This window comes from Mandrillus leucophaeus, unplaced genomic scaffold (genome assembly GCF_000951045.1).
Source record: "Mandrillus leucophaeus isolate KB7577 unplaced genomic scaffold, Mleu.le_1.0 Scaffold173, whole genome shotgun sequence".
Taxonomy (NCBI): Eukaryota; Metazoa; Chordata; class Mammalia; order Primates; family Cercopithecidae; genus Mandrillus; species Mandrillus leucophaeus.
The window spans coordinates 2,953,147-2,972,739 of record NW_012101732.1 but is presented as its reverse complement, the minus strand read 5'-3'; positions in this window follow the sequence as shown (position 1 = coordinate 2,972,739).

Below are 19,593 nucleotides of genomic sequence, written 5' to 3'. Positions count from 1 at the left end.
TATTTCAGCCCTGGACTTACACCATGTCTGCGTCTGTTTCCTCACCTGTAAGCTGGAATGCTGAACGCAGAAACCCCAAAAAGGTTTCTTGTACCTCCTAAAGCCACAGTCACAGCCAGAACCAATGCCAGTCTCAGCCTCTCAAGCCTGATGGCCACTTTCCTCACCTCACCAGGAAGCACTTAGCACCCAAACCAAGCAGAGGAACCTGTGTTCCTGGTGAGCCAGCCATTTTCCTGCAGTATTGACCACTTGATGGAGGTTGTGGGACAAGTGCTAATGTCTTTGACTCTTTCCGGGATTCATGAAGGAGCCCCATGTGTATGAGTCTTTTTTCATGCTGCTTATAAAGACATACCCAAGACTGGGAAGAAAAAGAGGTTTAATGGACTTACAGTTCCACATGGCTGGGGAGGCCTCATAATCATGGCAGAAGGCAAGGAGGAGCAAGTCACATCTTACATGGGTGGTGGCAGGCAAAGAGAGAGACCTTGTGCAGGGAAACTCCCGTTTTTAAAACCATCAGATCTCGTGAGACTTATCTGTTATCATGAGAACAGCACGGGAAGGACCCGCCCCCATGATTCAATTACCTCCCACTGGGTTCCTCCCATGAAATGTGGGAATTGTGGAAGTTACAATTCAAGATGAAATTTGGGTGGGGACACAGCCAAACCATATCACCATGCCTTGGGCCACTGCTCACACCCCAGGCCCTCCTTTCTTCCTCTAACCCTCAGCCTTCCTACCCCTCCTCCAGCAGCTGCCATGGCCCCTCCTACCTTCTGAGTTTCCCTGCAAGTACTAATTATAAGACCTAACATTTTGGGGGACTTACTCTATAACCACCAAACTTCTAAGCTCAAAACCATCTCACCTAATCCTCACCACAGCCCACCAGGCAGGCATCATTATCATAGTCTTTGGGTGGGCTATACCCTCTCTCTAGAAGGTGATGGGCTGAATAATGACCCCCAAAGATATCCAGGTCATAAGCCCTAGAACCTGTGGCTGTTGCTTTCCATGGCAAAAGGAACTTTGCAAATATGTTTAACATCTTGCAATGGGAAGATTATCCTGGATTATCCAGTGAGTCCTAAATACAATCACAAGTACCCCTATAAGGGGGAGGTAGAGGGAGATTTGACACAGAGAAAAGGAGGCAACATGAAAAAAGCAGACAGAAAGTTGACAGTGCTCTGCTACTGGCTTGGAAGGTGGAGGAATGAGACATAAACCAAGGAATGCGACTTGAAAGCTGAAGTGGCAAGGGAGCCAATCCCCTCTAGAGCATCTGGAGGCAGCACTGCCCTGCTGACACCTGAACTTCAGCCTAGTGACACTAATTTTGGATTTCTGGCCTCCAGAACTGTAAGAAAATAAGTCTGTGTTCCTTCAAGTCACTAAATTTGTGGTAACTTGTTACAGCAGCTGCAGGAACCTCCTGCTGAATTCCTCAACTGGGTTTCCCACGGCTGGCTCCTCCTTCTTACTCAGGTCTCCATTCAAATGGTGCCATCTAGATAGGCCCCACTGACTGACAACTGAAGGACCTGCCTCCTCCCCCAAGCCACCTTTTGTCATCCAGCCTATTTAGTTTCTCACCTGGAATGGTCCTGTTTGTGCATTAGTTTTTTCTTCTAAAAAAAAAAACAAAACAGGATACACATGCAGAATGTGCAGGTTTGTTACATTGGTATATGTGTGCCATAGTGGTCTGCTGCACCTATTGACTTGTCCTCTAAGTTCCCTCCCCCCAACCCCACCCCTCAACAGACCCTGGTATGTATTATTCCCCTCTCTGTGTTCTCTTGCTTTTTGGCCCTCTCCACTCACTAGGTTGCATTTTGTAAGGACAGGGATATTGTCTTGTCCACCACCCAATCTCGAGAGCCTAGAAGAGTGCCCAGCACATCACAGGGCTCCACGGAGGGTTGTTAACTGAATATATACTTTGAATATACAGAAACTATAGCTCAAAGCTGCCCCAAGCCACCCAGTGAGGAAATGACAGATCTGGAGCTCAGACTTAGCCACCAAGTTCTTCCCTCTGCCCACCACTGCAAGGGGTCTCACCAACAGCTCCAGTTCCCCCTGGGATGAGGTAAACAGTGCAGGGGTTGAGAGCATGGATGCTGCAGGGAGGGCAAATGGGTTCTCATCTTAACTATGCCGTGAACTAACTGTTTGATTTAGGGCAACCAAATGCACCGGTCTGTACTATCATGGGGAGAATGATAGGACCAAATTTACAGTGTTGTTGTGAGAATGGAGCAGTTAGCCATGTGGAAAGCCCTGGCACATCATCCTATAAGGAAAGATTAGCTCTTCCTATCATTCTATGCCATTCCCAAAGCTGAAACCACGAACCTCTAGTTTATGCCAAGCACAGGAGAGATTTGAATAAACTAACTTCTAAAGTTTAAGTGCAAGCACTAAGAAGGGGGAAAGAGGGAGAAAGCTCAGTAATTTAAACTTTAACAACTGGATAATAATGGACGGAGCACTTTGGTGTGGAGAAGAACCTCTTCAAATGGACACAGATGGGCTGTCACAGCTTCATTCTTGGGTCATGGTTAACAGTAGGGATCTCAGCATAGAAATATTACTGCCCTGGGAGGCCCACTGTAGCAATCTTCAGTGATTTTCTACCATGCTGCTGTGAAACCCCCAGTATGTTTTCCATCAAGATTCACTCTGAATGAAATGATGCCAATGTGGGTAACGTACTCCTCAGCCCCACAGAACTGCACGTGGAGAAGGGGTCTCTGGGGCTGCAGAGAGAAGTTCCACAGCTTCAACTGATGACCATGAGGTTCCACTTGGCTGGGAATTGTGAGACTGGGAGGGACCCATTGTCTCAGCTGAGGGCTCAGTGCCTGCCCATGGCTAAGAACATGGATTTGGGTTCCTAGATTCAATGTTAGGACTTTAGAAACCTTTAATAGACACATACTTTTCCAAAGAGAGAGAGAGAGAGAGAGAGAGAAAGTCAGAGACATTGAGTTTTTTTCATGTTTTTATTGTTCCTAAAATCATTTGAACACCAGGGCTTACATGTAGCAATGGGCTTGCTAATTTGCACACCCCATCCCAAAACACAGGCCTCCCACTTGGAGAGGAAGCCTGTCCCACTGGGTTGTGTGACAAAGAGGGGAGATTAGATTGCTCTGCTGTACAGAGATAGATACCAACTGGAGGAAAAAAGAGGGAATTGAGGCAAGAAGCACAGTTAATTCTCCCAAATCCAACCTTCAGGCAAGCTACTCCCTCTTATATGGGGAGGAGTCAGAGGTGAGTGATGGAGCAAAATCCTCCACGGAGGCTGCTCCACTGTAAAGATTAGGAAGGGAGATAGGTGTCACCTACCTAATCTCTTGGAGTATCATTTTTATTATCTTTAAAATCATACCCACATCACAGCATTGGAGTGAAGACAACATATAAGAAATGCAAAGTAATTTAGCACAGCATCTTGCAGATAGTATGTACACAGTAAGTCATTATTACATTTATTTGTATCTTTACATATGACGGAAGGATTTGAAGGCACCATTAGGTGAGAAGAGAACTAGTATGTTTTGAGAACTTTATATATTTCAGTTATGTGCACCCTAATTTATTCCCTACTCAGAACAAAGCAGCAAGGTGATAATCTTCCTTTTTACAGGTAACAAAACTGAGGCTGAAGGAAATCACATGGAGGTCAGAACAGATCCACCTGCTTTCCACTGTCGAAGTAAAAAAGAAGACTCGGGAGGTACAATGTGATTCAGGAGAAGAAGTGATGGGATGGAAAGTACAGTCCATTACAGAGCACTTCAGTTTTGGGAGACAATGATGGCTAAGAACAGGGCTGAGAGAGGGGCACTGCAAAGGGTAGTAAAGGCCACTGGGTAAGAAGGCTCCTGAGGTTGAGGTGCTGATGGGTTCTCACCATGGGCATGAACATCTTCTGGAATGAGATTGAAAGTGGCATGCAGGAAAACACCTACTGGCAAGTAGACAGATCTTGAAGGATTTTCAGCAGTAGTCTGGGTAAATAAGAGATGACTATGCTGAGATGCATGCAGAAAAGCAGGATGAGAATTAGGTTATATATCTTCCAATGAAGCAACACTCACACTCTGCATAGACTCACTATGCTCTCAGTCTCTATTTCTCCAAATACTCATTACACACCATCCATCCATCTACCCACTCATCTACCCATCTATGCACCCATCTACCCATCCACCCACCCACCCATCCACTCATCCATCCATCTAGTAAACATTGCAAGATTGCCCCATATTCATTAGGTGCTATGCTGGATGTTGAGGTTTTGGCAGAGAATACATAAACAAAGGTCCTGCTCTCAGAGGCCCCCCACCGTCTAGTGAGAAAAACAGAGGATAAACTAGAAATGACGCTAAATGGAGTCCTGGGTCATGCTAGGAAGAGCACAGGGGACTCTGTAAGCACAGAACAGGGTATGTAAGGTGAAATGTCAGAGAGGCTGTTTCTGAAAGGGTCATTTATGTTAATTCCTGAAGGACAAAGAGCAGTTATGCAGATGAAGAGACAGGGAAGAGCCTGTACCAAGGACAAGAGGCAAATGGAAAGATGGTGTGGCCAAGAAAATGAAAGCTCAGTGTGGCGACACCATAAACTCAAGGAGCCCAGGCATAAGAGAGAACCCTGGAGAAGTAGGTCAGTTTAGGCAGGGTCTTCTGAAGCATTTTAAAGAGGTTAACTCCACAGCAATGGGAAGCCTTTGAAGTATCTCAAGCAGACAAGTGGTATCATCTGATACGGTTTTGCTGTGTCCCTTCCTAAATCTCAACTTGAATTGTATCTCCCAGAATTCCCACGTTTATAGGAGGGATCCAGGCAGAGGCAATTGAATCATGGGAGCCGGTCTTTTCCATGCTATTCTCCCGATAGTGGATAAGTCTCATGAGATCAAATGGAGTTATCAGGGGTTTCTGCTTTTGCCTCTTCCTCATTTTTCTCTTGTTGCTGCCATGTAAGAAGTGCCTTTCACCTCCTGCCATGATTCTGAGGCCTCCCCAGCCATGTGGAACTGTAAGTCCAATTAAACCTCTTTTACTTGCCAGTATTGGGTATGTCTTTATCAGCAGCATGAAAACGGACTAATACAAACCGTATCTGCACATTAGCATGGTCATTTCGATAGATATGTGGAGAAGAAGAACATGACTTGAAACAGAATCAGTCAGGATGTTAGAGATGATGTTGGCCTGCAAAATTACAATGATGTGGAATTGACAGAAGCTTCCAGAATTGAGAGCTATCCAGGAAGTCAACTGATAGGACTCATTAGCAAGCTATGGTAGGAGCAAGAGGCCTCCCACCCTTCTCAACTCACACCTCACATTTATATACTGATTTTTTAGCTATCTTTTTCTTCATCATCCCCTTGTCGGGTCAAAGGATGAGAATTATCAACTTCAATTTGATCATGGGAAAACCAGGATGCCGACAGTTTAAATAGAGTCATTTCTCCTTACTGCTCTTCTTTGCTGAGCAGGATTACAGCTTCTGAGCGATTTTCTAAGGGAATATCTTTTCCTCATGTGTATGAGACAGATTAGTTGTTTATCACACTTTTTTCCATGCAGATGGACTACATGTCCCAGCCTGCCATGCAGTTAGGGGTGGCCATGTGACTGAGCTCTGACCAATGAAATGTGGGCGTGTGATATATGTCATTTCCAGGCTACTCCCCTATCTTGTAATGGGAGGTGAATGCCCAGCATGACCTCAGAAGTCAGAGAGCCAAACAAAGGTTTAGGGTCTCTGAATAACTGCAGGCAATTCAGTTTATCCTCCCTCCCCTTGCTGCCAAATCGACAAATGGTGAACAAACTTTTATTGTGTTAATCCACTGAGATTTGAGGGTTTATCTATTAAAGGAGTTAGCATTACCTCAACTGATGCAATTTCCAAATTTTCTAGTCCTCCACATATTATTTTATCTGAAGAAATGCCTCAGATAAAGAAAATGCCCTTTTGACAGCAATATTTTCTTAGGATGAATGTTAACGTTGCTTAGCATTATTCTCTTACATTGGCAGCTCATGATTTCTGGGGGTATTTTTGAGGAGCACTGTGTATGCTATATATGATGCTGCAGGGTCTCCAGGAGCTCCAAGCATGCTCCTGGAGCATCGTTTATGAAAACAAGTCAAGGAAGATGTTCTTCATGCTTCTGAGTGTTATGAAATGCCTGCAGTGTGCTTCCTGCTGAAAGATCTCGGTCTCCAGAGGAACAAGTACTGCAAACAGTTACAACTCAGAATGGTTAATGCTTTGGACAGAGTACATTATCAGTCAACTTTTTCCTGTGGCATCACCAGACAACGAACAATCCTCAGATCCCAGTGTCCTAATGACAAACATTCATCTATTTTCACAGGTCTGCAGAGAGACTGTATTTGGCTGATCTTGGGTGGATTTGCCTGAGCCTGGTTAATTCCAGGCTTCAGGTTGGGGTCAGATCTGCTCCACATCTCTACATTCCAGGACCCAGGTAGAAGAGGCAACATCTGCATAGGGAAACCTTCTGTGCCTCTTTCAAGCCCTTGCTCAGAGGGGCACACTGTCACTTCTGCCCACATTCTTTTGGCCAAAGCAAATCAGATGACTAAATCCAACTTCAAAGGGTCAACAAAGCATATTCTTTGGAGGCTGGTGAGAGAGATTGAGTATGTGCTGAACCATAATCTAATCTACCAAACAGAGAGCATATACTGCATAATTAGCAGTAACAGCATAGGGAAGGCAGCATCCGTTGGCTCTGTGAGGTCAAGAATGGCCAGGCAAGGGAGGGGACATTAAATTCGAAACTTGTGAGACGAATGGAATTAGGCCAACTGGAAGGACAGAAAGAATTCATTTCAGGCAAAGGAAACAGTATGTACAGTGTTGGCAATACTATCTGTAAGAGGAAGCACTTGGAAGTTCTCTAAACATCCATCAGTAAGAGATTTGTTTAAAACATACATGGAATGACTAAACTGGAATACCATGCATGAGTTAAAAAGGAATTAAATTAACTTATATAAAATGACAAAGAAAGGTTTTCAGGACACATTGTTAAGTGAAAAAAACAAACTTCAGAACAGCACATGGAAGATAGTATCACGCAAATAAATCCTATACATGAACACAATAAAAATGCTTTATATACAGATAGATATGTATGTATGTATGTATGTATATGTGTATATATACACACTCAGAGAAAGATTGAGAGACAGAAAAAAAGAGAGAGAGAGGGGTTTTTATATATGTAAAATCATACCCTTTCCAAGCAACCATCAAGAGGAACACACATCTAATGGCCAGTGCAGCTAGAGATGAGGTTTCTAGAGACTGCTGCGTGCTGTCCAGGGGGGACTCTAGCTTTCTCTGCAAAGTTATCACTTTTTACCAAAAGATGTGCTTGTTTGTAACCATTTCACTAAACGGGCTGGGGATGACAGGATACAAGCAAACAATGCCTTAACCCGTATCCTCCACTAAACTTGCTGTCTTGAATCCTCCTTTCCCTACCTCCAGATGGACCTCAGGCAGGTGCCAATCACTGTGGTCGCTGTTAAACAATAAAACATCCTCCTGTCACTTTGTCATAGGAACGGTCCTGGTGTTTAACAATTTAAATGCACCCAGTGTCGTAATCAAAACCATATCTTGTCCTATGTCATGCTTCCCCCGACACTGCAAACCCCAGGCCTGTCATAGGAGAGGGGAGTGTGAGTGGGATATTTTTCTCTGTCCCTCACTCACCCACTCTCCAATTCCTTAGCAGCTCTTTCTGACACCAGCAGGAAGTGGAGAAGACAAGGTGATGAGGGGCAAGGGCACGGGACAGTGTGGAGGAGACAAAACCCAGAATCCGCTCCCCCTGAGGGTGGCATATGCACATTGGAGGCTCTTTCTGTCATAGGTGTTTCTACGCGGACTCTAGAGAGCCCCCTCCCCAGGGGGGACCGCCAACTACAGCTCTTGTTGCAGAAATAGCTGTTCATCTCTCAGCCTACTTGCAACCTGGGCTCTAGTGTCCCAGCTCTCCACTGAGCTCCCACTGCTGTCCTCTGGAGTTGGACTCCACATAACTCTTCTTGGTTTGCACAAACACTAGTGTATTTAGGTCCCATTTTAGGGTAAAGGGCAATTCCCCAAATTGCAGCACTTCTCCTTCCCTACTTCCAAACAGGCCACCTGCTACACCCTTGCTCCTTTTGTCTTCCCAGATGTGATTCACACACCAGGCCTTATGATTCCTGAATTCCAGGAGACATTAGGCTGGCTCTCTGATTTTCCTCCATGAAGCCCTGCCCTCCCCCGCCCCCGACTCAGCCTGAGGTAAGGACCAAGTGCAGAGGAAAAGAGAAATCGGTAGGGGAGCACACACCAACACTTCCTCCAGATAAATCCCTTCCAGTTGTTCATGCCACCTCTTCAGAAGGTGGATGGATGGCTTCCAGTGGTGGTGAGTGGAATTTCCATCTCTTAGCATCTCTGCATAACTGACCCAACATCCCACATTAGGGTGTGGATGATCTGGACACTGATTGCATTAGCCTTTGCTTTCTCAGCCAAAACTGAGACAACTAGTCCTTTTTCAATACCCTATTACACCAGTATAATGTAATAATCAAAGACTAAAAGATTTAAGTGAGAAAGAGAAGCACAGGAGAAAGATCAGAGGTTTAAATATGCTTCTCCCCTCACCTCACGCTACATAGACACACACGTGCATACGTACACACAGGCACACACATGCTTGCACATGCACACACAAACGCAAAAGACCAGGAGAGAGAAAAGTTCTGATAAGCTCTGAAAACAAGGAAAAGTTCAAATTTGTGAAAAATAAAGAATCCAGAAGAGTTCAGATGGATGTGCAAGATTTATACCAAGTCCAAACATGGCTTCCAAATGTCTTTCGAAAGATATATAATACCTAAAAGAAATGGCCAGGCATGACGGCTCATGCCTGTGATCTCAACACTTTAGGAGGCTGAGGCAGAAGGATCCCTTGAGGCCAGGAGTTCAAAGTTACAGTGAACTATCATTGCGCCACTGCACTCCAACCTGGGTGACAGAGCAAGACTCTGTCTCTTAAAAAAAAAAAAAAGAAAAGAAAAAGAAAGGAAAAAAATATTTGGTATTTTGACAGAACCCAAAAGTCTGGAGAATTGGAAGTTACAGTTTGATCAGGTTTTGCTTACTATATAAAATTCATTTCTTTTGAGCATGCATTCCCTTGGTAAGCCTTTACACCTTGGTTGCTGGCAAAGCTGCTTTGGGCTATCTAAAATGTGAGTTGATGCAGCATGTCACTCGTGGTTGGGCTGAAAGAGAACCAAAATGCTGCCATGACATCAGACCTTTGGGGGCCATGCACAGAGCACCTCACCCTTAATTCTGGGTTTCATCCCATCACCACCTCACCAGTAGTGCTGAAATGAAAGTCTTGTTTCCAAAGTGTGATTATTTCTGTACTTCATCATACAGTGTTCTCCAAATATAGTCTGCTTGCCCTGGCTCCCCACCCAGGCTTCTGATTTGGTCCCTTTTGTATACCCAGCTTCTCAACTGGGACTGTAACTCAACCTGTTTGACCCACTCTGTGTATTTTTCCTCAACACCAAATACTTATTATTTTTCCACACTAATAATTGATTATCCAGTTCCTCCACACCAATTGGGTGCTCGACAATTCAATTCAGTTCCAATACTAACTACCCAGTGTTAGCAGAAGCCACAGGTAAAGGCTCAGTCCTACAAGACTGTCCATCCTCCGACTCCAGCCACAAATGGAGTTCCCAGACTACCCACATTTCTTCCTGGCCAGCTATAAATTTGGAGGTTCCCACGACCCCCTCCTCAGGTTTGATAATTTATAAGGACTCACAGAACTCAGGAAAATGCTTTACTAACATTTTCAGTTTATTATAAAGGGTGGAACCCAGGGACAATCCAATGGAAGAGATGCATAAGGTATGAGGGTGAGCTCCCCCAATTGATTAGGCAAATCACCCTCCCGGCACATGGATCTGTGCACCCCCTCAGAAGCTCCCACACCCTGTCTGTTAGGGGTTTCTACTGGGGTGTCATCATGTAGGCATGATTAATTAAGGCATTGGCTATTGGTGATTGAACTCAACCTCCAGCCTCTCTTCCCTCCCTGGGTACTGGGGGTTGGGGCTGAAAACTCTCACCATGAAATCACTGAGTTGGTTTTTCTGGCAACCAGCCCCCATCCTGAAGCTATCTAGGGCCCTCAAGGAGCCGCCTTATTACCATAAACTCAGGTATGGCCAAAAGGGGTTCATTATGAATTTAAGAAAAGACATTTCTCTCTTTCAGGAAATTCCAAGGGTTTTTGTTGCTCTGTGCCAGGAATCTGAAACGAAAACCAAATAGATCTTTGTATTACACCACACAGGCCAGCCAGCCAGCCTCCTTCCCTAATGGATCCTGCCCTGCTCTCCAAATCCTGGGTTTGACTGCAGATTTTCATTTCTGGGAACATGCTGTGCCCTCTCCCCTTCTGGTCTTCACCATTGCCCACTGACCTTCACCAGTCCCTCTTGCTAGTTTGCTTTGCCCCTCACACCCAATCCTCTTAAATGCTGATACCAGCTCAGGTCAAACCTGAGGGCACTACATCTCTGTCTCCCAGCCTGCTCCCTCTGAAGGCTCCCTCCCCTCCAGAGTGGATACAGATAATATAATCTGAGTAGAACCTGCAAGAGAAATTGCCTCAGTTAGCACAGCTAAGCACCTGGCACTTAACGTCCATATTATCAAGATTTGTCGGTAATCAATTAGGCAAAACAAGGGTCTCTTGGGAGGATGGTTTCTGTGTATCCAAAATAACAGTTTTCCAAAGCTGATCTCATTCTTTGTTTTTCTGGCTTTTAAAAAAATTTTTCCTGCAGGAAAAGTAATACGTTCATAATGTTTTTTAAAAGGATGATTAAAGTAAATATCACCTGCTATTATTCACCCCAGAGAGAAGAGCAGTTATCACTGTAACCATTTAGAGTTTATTTCCATTGCATGGATGCACCATGATTCCTTCCACCACCCTCCTACTTTGGACTGTTACTTTAACAGAGTTCTCGATAATTAGGGTCCTTTCTGTAATCACCCAAGAATCTTTCACTTAATGCCACTTACATATGGTCATTGCTGTAAGAAAATATCATTTCATGGGCCATTAATGGGCTTAACAGTCTTATTTTAAAAAGTAAAAATCCTCTCACTTAATATTTTTTAAGTGGGGTTGAAGGAAAAGCAATATGCCATGATCCCTCATTTCACTCCAGCTAATATTTATTTAACACCTTCTTGGGCCTGATGCCCTGTGCGTGCTGCGCCATTTAACTCACCCAGCAACCCCAGCAGCTAGGCATTGCTGCCCCTCAGAAAAGAAGTGAGTGCAACAAGGCTAAGTTACTTTGCAAATCTCATAGTATGAAGAAATTGCAGAGCCATGGTTCAACCTAAGCTGGGTCTGACACCAGAATCTGAACTCTTTCCACTGTAACAGGCAGCCCCAGATAAGCCAATGGAGGGGAGAGAAAAGCAACTCAATAACTCTGGTGAAGAACACTGATTCTGGAGCCAGGCTCTTGGATTCAGTGGTTCCCCTCTGGCATAAGCAAGCTGTTAAGTTAGCCTGTCAGTGTCTCTGTCTCCTCAGCTGTAAAATGAGAATAATAACAATGGTGACCCCATCAGACTGTTTGAGAATTAGATCGTGCACATAAAGCCCTTTGAAGGGGCCTGGCACGCACCGCGAGCATTCAGTACACACACCCGTTGTTGTTATCACCAACTCCTTAGCACCGAAGCTTCCACGACAGAACTAACCAGCTGTGCATGTTTCACGTACAGTGTGGGGACATTAACACACCCTCCAGGACTCCCTTATGTGCACTCATGGCAATGGGTATGATCAGGGTTTAAAATCCTGATCCTATTTAAAACTTTAATCTTATGTTTCCATGCTTTGTGTATTTGTCTTCTAGCTCATCAAGAACTTTTACAGAAGAAAATATTCCATCCTTTCTTTTTGCACACAAATGAAGATGTCAGGTATCCTCTCCTCCCCTCCCCAACCTACCCCAGCTTTTACGATCTGGAACACTCTTCCAATCCCCTTCTCCTAACCAGCAGCCACCACTTGTTGGAAGCCTTCCCTGATCCCCATCCTTCACTCCTTCCCTCCCCTGGCTAGTCACCATGTCTCCTCTGTGCTTCCACTGGTTTGGATCCTTACTTTTAAAGCAAATTTTCCTTCTGTCTCAACTGTTTGTAACTTTCTCCCTCCTTCCATTAGACAATACACTGATTGTATTCTAAATGCCAATGAGTTTTATAATCCTGTCTCCAAAAGATGCATCCTCCTCACTCCAGACTCATGCTTATATTGACATACTTGTTATCACCACAAGAATGTTGCAGAGGTACTTGAACCCTCCTGTGGTCAGTCATAGCCCTTTATCCTCTGCTGTGAGAACATAATATCCCGAATAAAATCTACACCTTCACACTGGGTCCCAGAATGAAGAGGAGACTTGCAACAGGGCTAATGCCACACAGTGTGAGCAAGAAATAAAGCTTTGCTATGGGTGCCACCAAGACATTGGGGAGATTGTTTCTGTATCTTATTCTAGAGAAAGCCAATTACTATGTCTCTAAATGGTCCCATCCCCATGCACTCAGCTCCCATCCTCTCTCTCACTGCTCCAACGGTGATGTTTTAAAAATACAAACCTGATTCTGTTACTCCCCTATTTAAAAGCTTTCAGTGGTTTTCATTGCTCTCAGAATAAACATCAGGGCTTGATCATGGCTTTCATGGCTCTCATCCCAGTATCCCTCTCCAGCCCCATCTCATCCCACTCTGCTTGTCTTGCCTGTGTTGCCATCACAGTGCCCTTTTCATTCCTGGAAGGTGTCACATTCCCTCCCACCCAGAGCCTTCGCACATGCTGCTTCTTTTTCTTGGAATTCTTCCCTTCTTTCTCTCTGTATCTACTTAATTCCTGTTCATCCTTGGACCTCAGCTCCAAGGAATTTATATTCACTCAAGGGGTATTTCCTAAGAGTAATGCCATGTACTCTTCTAGCCTCTTAGGATACACTGACAACATTTCAACCAACCAGGGAAGGCTGTTCTTTTGTTTGTATGGCGCCCTGTACTGTTTTACCGTGATCCTTATTGCACACGTAATCTCATATATGTAGATGTAATCTGTGCTCATTTGAGTAATGACTGTCCTCCTCACTAGACTAGATGGTTCATAAAAATGGGGCTTAAATCTGTATGATTCCCCACTGCGTTGCCCGTGTTTAGTACTGAACTGACACATGGTAGATTTCATTGAGTATTTTCCATGATACAGCACTTGCCATGTGGCAGGCATCCCTCATAAGAACCATACGAACTAGGCACCATTATCATCATCATTTTATAGTGAAACACACAGATGTTAAATGACTTGCCAAAATATTCTGCTAATATGAGACGGAGCTGAGATTCAAATCCAGGCAGTCTGACTCCTAAGACCACACCCTTCACCACTATGTGAATGAATAAATGGAAGAATGAATGAATGAATGAATGAATGAATGAAGCTCCCTGGAGCATAAACTGTATGCCGTATGTATTGCTGCAGCCACAGTTCTGTCTCTGACAGCCCTTAGTATTGAACAAGGACTTGCTGAACAAATCAATCAACCCATGGATGAACTAACGATTGAGTTGCCCCAAGTGGTTTGCTATTTCATGAGTGGCAAAGTGGCAAACGTCTTTCCCTGGAACTCAACACACACTTTCTGAGGCAGCATAACACCTAAGTCCGCATGTTAATTACAGGGACCTTTTCTGTGGGAAACGAAAGGCCCATGCATATGAGGAGACACCCAGAGGGCCTCTCCTGTGCCTTGTATACCTCTTAGATGCCACCTCTGAAGACAGTGTCTTTTCAGGGGAGGTAGGGAGGAGAGTGTCATCTATAAGTTACTTTCACTCCTCTAATCATCAGGGAAAGGTGCCCTGCCCGAGTGCCCTGAGCCCCTGGGGACACCAATCAGCAGCCATTCACAGGCCTAACTTCTGAGAAGACGCTCAGCCTCACAGGTCCCAAAGGAGGGCCCAGGACAAGCTTTTGGCATTCCAGTTTCCACCAGGAAGCAGCTAAGGAAAAGCTACTTATAAAGCATTCACTTCCCCTGAGGAAGTCACATGTCTTTCACTAAAGTAATCTGACATGAGTATCACACAAATACCCTTGGTCTGATTGGTCACATCAATACACCTTGTTTTGCTTGGTTCCTGAAAAGGAGTACAGCAGCATCGTCAAGTCAAAATACATAGGAAATGCACTCAGAAGATTTCTTTCCAAAAATGTTCGGGCTGTTGAGACACAGTGCTGGGGCTAAAGATATGCCTAAGACTCTGCATCAGGCCTCAGAGACTGGGCACAGGAGGAGACAGACAAGTTCACTGGCAATTTTGAGCAGAAAGTGTTGTGGGAGCCCAGAGGAGCGGAACACCCCTTAGCCTAAAGGAAGGCTTCCTGGAGACTGTGATTTTGGAGTTGACCCTGTACTTCCTACATTAAAGGCCTCAATCAAGAAAAAACAATGCTTTGTAAAACAAAGACTTATCTTTATATTTTTAAAAATATTGCTCTGTTATTCAGCAATAATAATCATCATACCCAAGGCACATTCTGACCCAGCCCAGCCTCACTTCCTGCCACATCCCTCACTGCAGCCCCTGACTAACATCCAGCCTTACACACCTACCTGCAGCTCTCCAACACCAGAAATGCCAAGCCTTCTGCTGTGTTGTACTGTTGACCTCAAGCAACCCTCAGGGTCAAGCTTTGCTGTAATCTTCAGGAACTGACCAAGGCTTCCCCACTCTCAGAGCCTCCACAGGCTTCCCTGGGAGGGACCAGACATCTACAAACCCTCACATGATCTTGAATTCCCCCTGGCTGAGAACTTGTCACAGTACGTGGTAAGGCCATCAGCAAGGGGAGAGCAGGAACCTCCCGTCCACCTGGCACACAGGAAGCACCAGTGTCTCTTTGCTGAGAAACAAGTGGTTTGATAAATTGATGGGAGAACAAATGACTGCATCTAGCCATCTCACTTACCTGAAATTCTAAAAATCAAAAGGGGGAAAAATTTCACTTTGCACAGAAAATACAGAACTAACCAGATATTCCCATTTCTGTGGTCCATTTGACTCCAGAAAGGAACCCCAATCCACAGCCCATGTACTGTCCCTCTTGAAAAAATTCAAACATATCTTAGAACCCATAGGTGTCAGTTTCAAATCCCAACTCTGCCTCTTCAGTTTACTGCCAAAGCCACACTTTCCTGTTCTGTGTGTTTATAACAATGGTACATGCATTCATTCATTCATTTGAAGCTTCAAATAAGTGCCAAGCACTGTTCTAGTCCTCAGAGATTTGGCAGTGAACAAAACAATGTTCAAATAGAGGAATAGAGGCAATGAACAAAATAGATCAGTAATATATTGTGTGTTAGATGGTGGATGCATTGAGAGAAACACTGCTAGGAAGGTGGATAGGGATTATGGATAGCCAAGGCAGGCTTTTGAGCAGAGACCTGAAAACGGCAGTGTCTTAGTCTATTCTGGCTGCTATAATGAAATAGCTTAGACTATGTGCCTTATAAATAACAGATTTATTTCTGACAGTTTTGGAGGCTGGACATCTAAGATCAAGGCACTGTCAGATTTGGTGTCTGGTGAGGGCTGCTTCCTGGTTCACAGATGGTGCCTTCTCACTATGTCCTCACATGAGGAAGGGGCAGGGGATTTCTAATGGGCCTCTTTTACAAGGGCACTAACCCCATTCATGGGGGCTCCACACTCATAACCTAATCACCTCCCTTCTAGTACCATCATCTTGGGGGTTAAGACTTCAACATATGAATTTGTGTGGGACACAAACATTTAAAGCATAGCAGGGAGTGAGTGGGCCATTGGAATCCTAGGGGAACAGTGTTCCAAGCAGGGGCCACACTGCGTGCAAAGGCCCTGAGGCCCAAATGAGATGGGTGAGTTTAAAGTACAAGAAAGAGGCAAATATGGATGATGGTGATTAAACCACAGGAGGGGAGGCGAAAGAAGAAATGAGAGCAGGACATCTGGACTCAGGGGGCCATGTTAAGTACTTTGCCCTGTGCTCTGGGTAAGAGGGGAAGGACATTCACAGGCACTGGAGCAGGGGAGTAAGATGAACTGATTTCTGCCTCATCTGATCACTCTGGTTGCTATATTGATAACAGACTAACGGGGAAAACCCAGAAGCAGGGAGGCCAGGGAGGCAGCTACGTGAGAACTGATGGTGGCTTGGACAATGTGGTGCTTATGAGCATGGTAGGAAGAAATTGGATTCCAGATATATTATGAGAGTAGAACCGACAAGAATGATTATGTGTGTGTAAGATGAAGAGTGGAGTTGAGGATGACTTCAAGATTTTGACCTGTCTCATAGGATTGTTGTAGGGACATGGAGGAAAAAATACCCTTCAAAAGCACTTAGCAGGGGACCTAGCATATGGTAAGTACCATAGACATATCAATGTTGTTATTATGATCATGATTTAATTTTTTACAAAAAGTTAATTATCTCTTTAATTGACCCACAGCAAGGTAGAAAAGGCAATTCAGGGGAGAGAGATACTCCTAGAAGACATCTGATTGCAAGGAAAAAAGAAATCCCAGTTAACAGTAGAAGAGAAGGCTGAACAAATTCATTAAGCAGAGGCACAAGAAGTCAGAAAAGCCACAGCTATTCAGACCCAGTCAGTAGGAAGACCAATATTCCTACATGCCAAAGTACATTCTTGGGAATCATCTTATAAATGTTAATTTTCTTAATGCCAGTGAATCATTCAGAAGATCGAATTATGTTTATTGTATTCCACCTAAAAGATCAGTAAACTGCAACCCATTATAGGAAGACTTTCATCTAAAATGCTTAAAGCAAAATACTTGGCACTTAAAAGAGGAATTCCTCAGAAACCTAGAAAAGAAATGGCTGCCTCAAAATTCTAGGAAGATGCATCTTATTGTGAGCACATAAATTCACTTATATTAAAACATGAAAGACACATTGGCATCCATTACCTCCTTTGATGCTCATAAAAGCCCTAAGAGATAGATAATTATCCTTAACTTCATAGTCATGAAATGTTATAGGCCCAGAAATATGAAGTGATTTGTCTGAAGTCGCAATGCAGAATAGATTGAGAGCCAAAGCTAGGAACGTGGAAGAAGGATCCTCCTCCCTCAGGTTCTCTTCACTGGCCCGTGCCTTCTCAGTATCCATGTGCCTACGAAAGCTGCCCACAGTGGCAAGAGCCAGATCCAGAATTGAAATCTCATTCTGCCACTAACATTTGTGTGACCTTTCATGATCTAAATAAGGCATGGCCAAACTTTCATTGCGTGTCAAACTTAATTACTCTATAATGGCTTCCAGGAGTCCTGTGTTGAAGGAATCCATGATCAGACAATCTGCCCTGGAAAGAAATGTGAGTTTGATTAACAATGTCTGCCATGAGCACAGACTGGGGAATGGGGGCATGATGCCTCATGTCTGTCATCCCTGGGTTAGATGATCTATAAATTCCCTTCCAAATCTCATGTCAGATGATTATAACTAAACAGAAATGTCTGGATCCATGAATAAAGGAGGAATGGAAATGCATGTATACATATATATGTTTTATATATATACAAATAAATAAATAAATATAAACTTTCTGCAATACCAGAGAGATTCTGCCAGAGGCTTTCTGTATCATAACAACATTTTCAAATATTTATACTTCACATTTTTAGAATATCTTCATGCTGAGAAGCTCAACGTAATATACCTTACTAACACTTTTGTGTATTTTCCAATTGCCATTTGTAGAAATTGTATCTTAATTTTAAACTATAGCCAACAGGAATTTGCTCATATTTCCAGGATGTGTGTTGCCGTTAACAGTGGAGGTAGCTTTATTGCCTAATCAGTTACTCTACAAATTCCATTTTGTTGAATATATGACATTTTGCAGAGAAATAAAACCACAGCCTAAAAGTAATAAATACAAACTATAATGGGGGAAAGATTGTACTTTTTATACCTAACTCTACCAAGAATAATCATCACACTAAACAACATATGTTATCTTTGGGATGGTGGTTTCTGCAGCTTAATTGTGACATCTCACTTTGGATTACTTTGTTACAATATACATTATTGGTATGTCTATGTAACAAAGGTCATCTTTGATCATCTCGAAAGGCAAAAGTCTATGCACAGCTTTTTTGGCACTGCTTTATTCTAGAAATAATCTATTATTGATTGTTCTGAACAAAATATGCTGTGAAAGTAACTTGCAGCAAGCAGAGAAAAAGTCACTTTTTTTTTTTTTTTTTTTTTTTTTTTTTTTGAGACAGTCTTGTTCTGTTGCCACAATCTCTGCCTCCTGGGCTCAAGCAATTCTCCTGCCTTAACTTCCCGAGTAGCTAGGACTACAATCATGTGCCACCACACCCGATTACTTTTTGTATTTTCAGTAGAGATGGTTATGCCACGTTGACTGGACTGGTCTTGAACTCCTGGCCTCAAGTGATCTGCCTGCCTGGGCCTCCCAAAGTGCTGAGATTACAGGTGTGAGCCACTGTGTTCAGCCAAGAATTACATTTTTTGAGCCACAAATATATATCAAGGTGAGCTGTATCCCACTTAATTTAATACACACAACATTCATGGCAGGTTTTTCTTCCAAACCTTGCTATTGAAGGAAGATAAGGAAACAGAGGTAAGCTCATTTACTCAACAAATATTTCTTGAACAGATATTAGGTGTCAGATGCCTATTATAAAACAAGTTATATAACCATTAAGTAACAAGTGACAGTAATGTAATTCCTAGATTAGAATTCAGCCATCTGATTTTCTTTTCTCCAGCCCAGCGTTTCTCACAGCGTGATCTGATGTGGCCCACCTACACCAGAGTCAACCAGAATATTTGTAATAAACATATCCTCAGCCTTACTGAATCAGAATCTCACGGAGGAGCTTCAGAATCTGCCTTTTACCAAGCAGCTCTGCTGATTCTACACACAGTAACATTGAGAACAACTGTTTTTTATTACATCATATCCCCAAGATACTTTAAGCAAGAAGACAGTAGGTATAGTTCCTGGTGGATTGTAGGCACCTGATAAGTGTTTATTGAATAACTAAACTATTGCTGCATTTGGTGCGTTAATTATATTAAGATAGCTTTAACTAGGAAACTAGCAACATTTTCTTTATTAAACAAAGAACAGAGTAAAAATTTTGTGATGCCTTCCAAATAAACAGCATATTCACACAAGTACCTGATTTAGTCTCCACGAAATATCTTATCAGTGGAAAAATTAATTCAAATGGTTTCTATAAAGGAAATGACTAAAATGCTAGATAATTTACCAAATTTTTTAAAATTTAATTTTAAGTCCCAGGATACATGTGCAGGA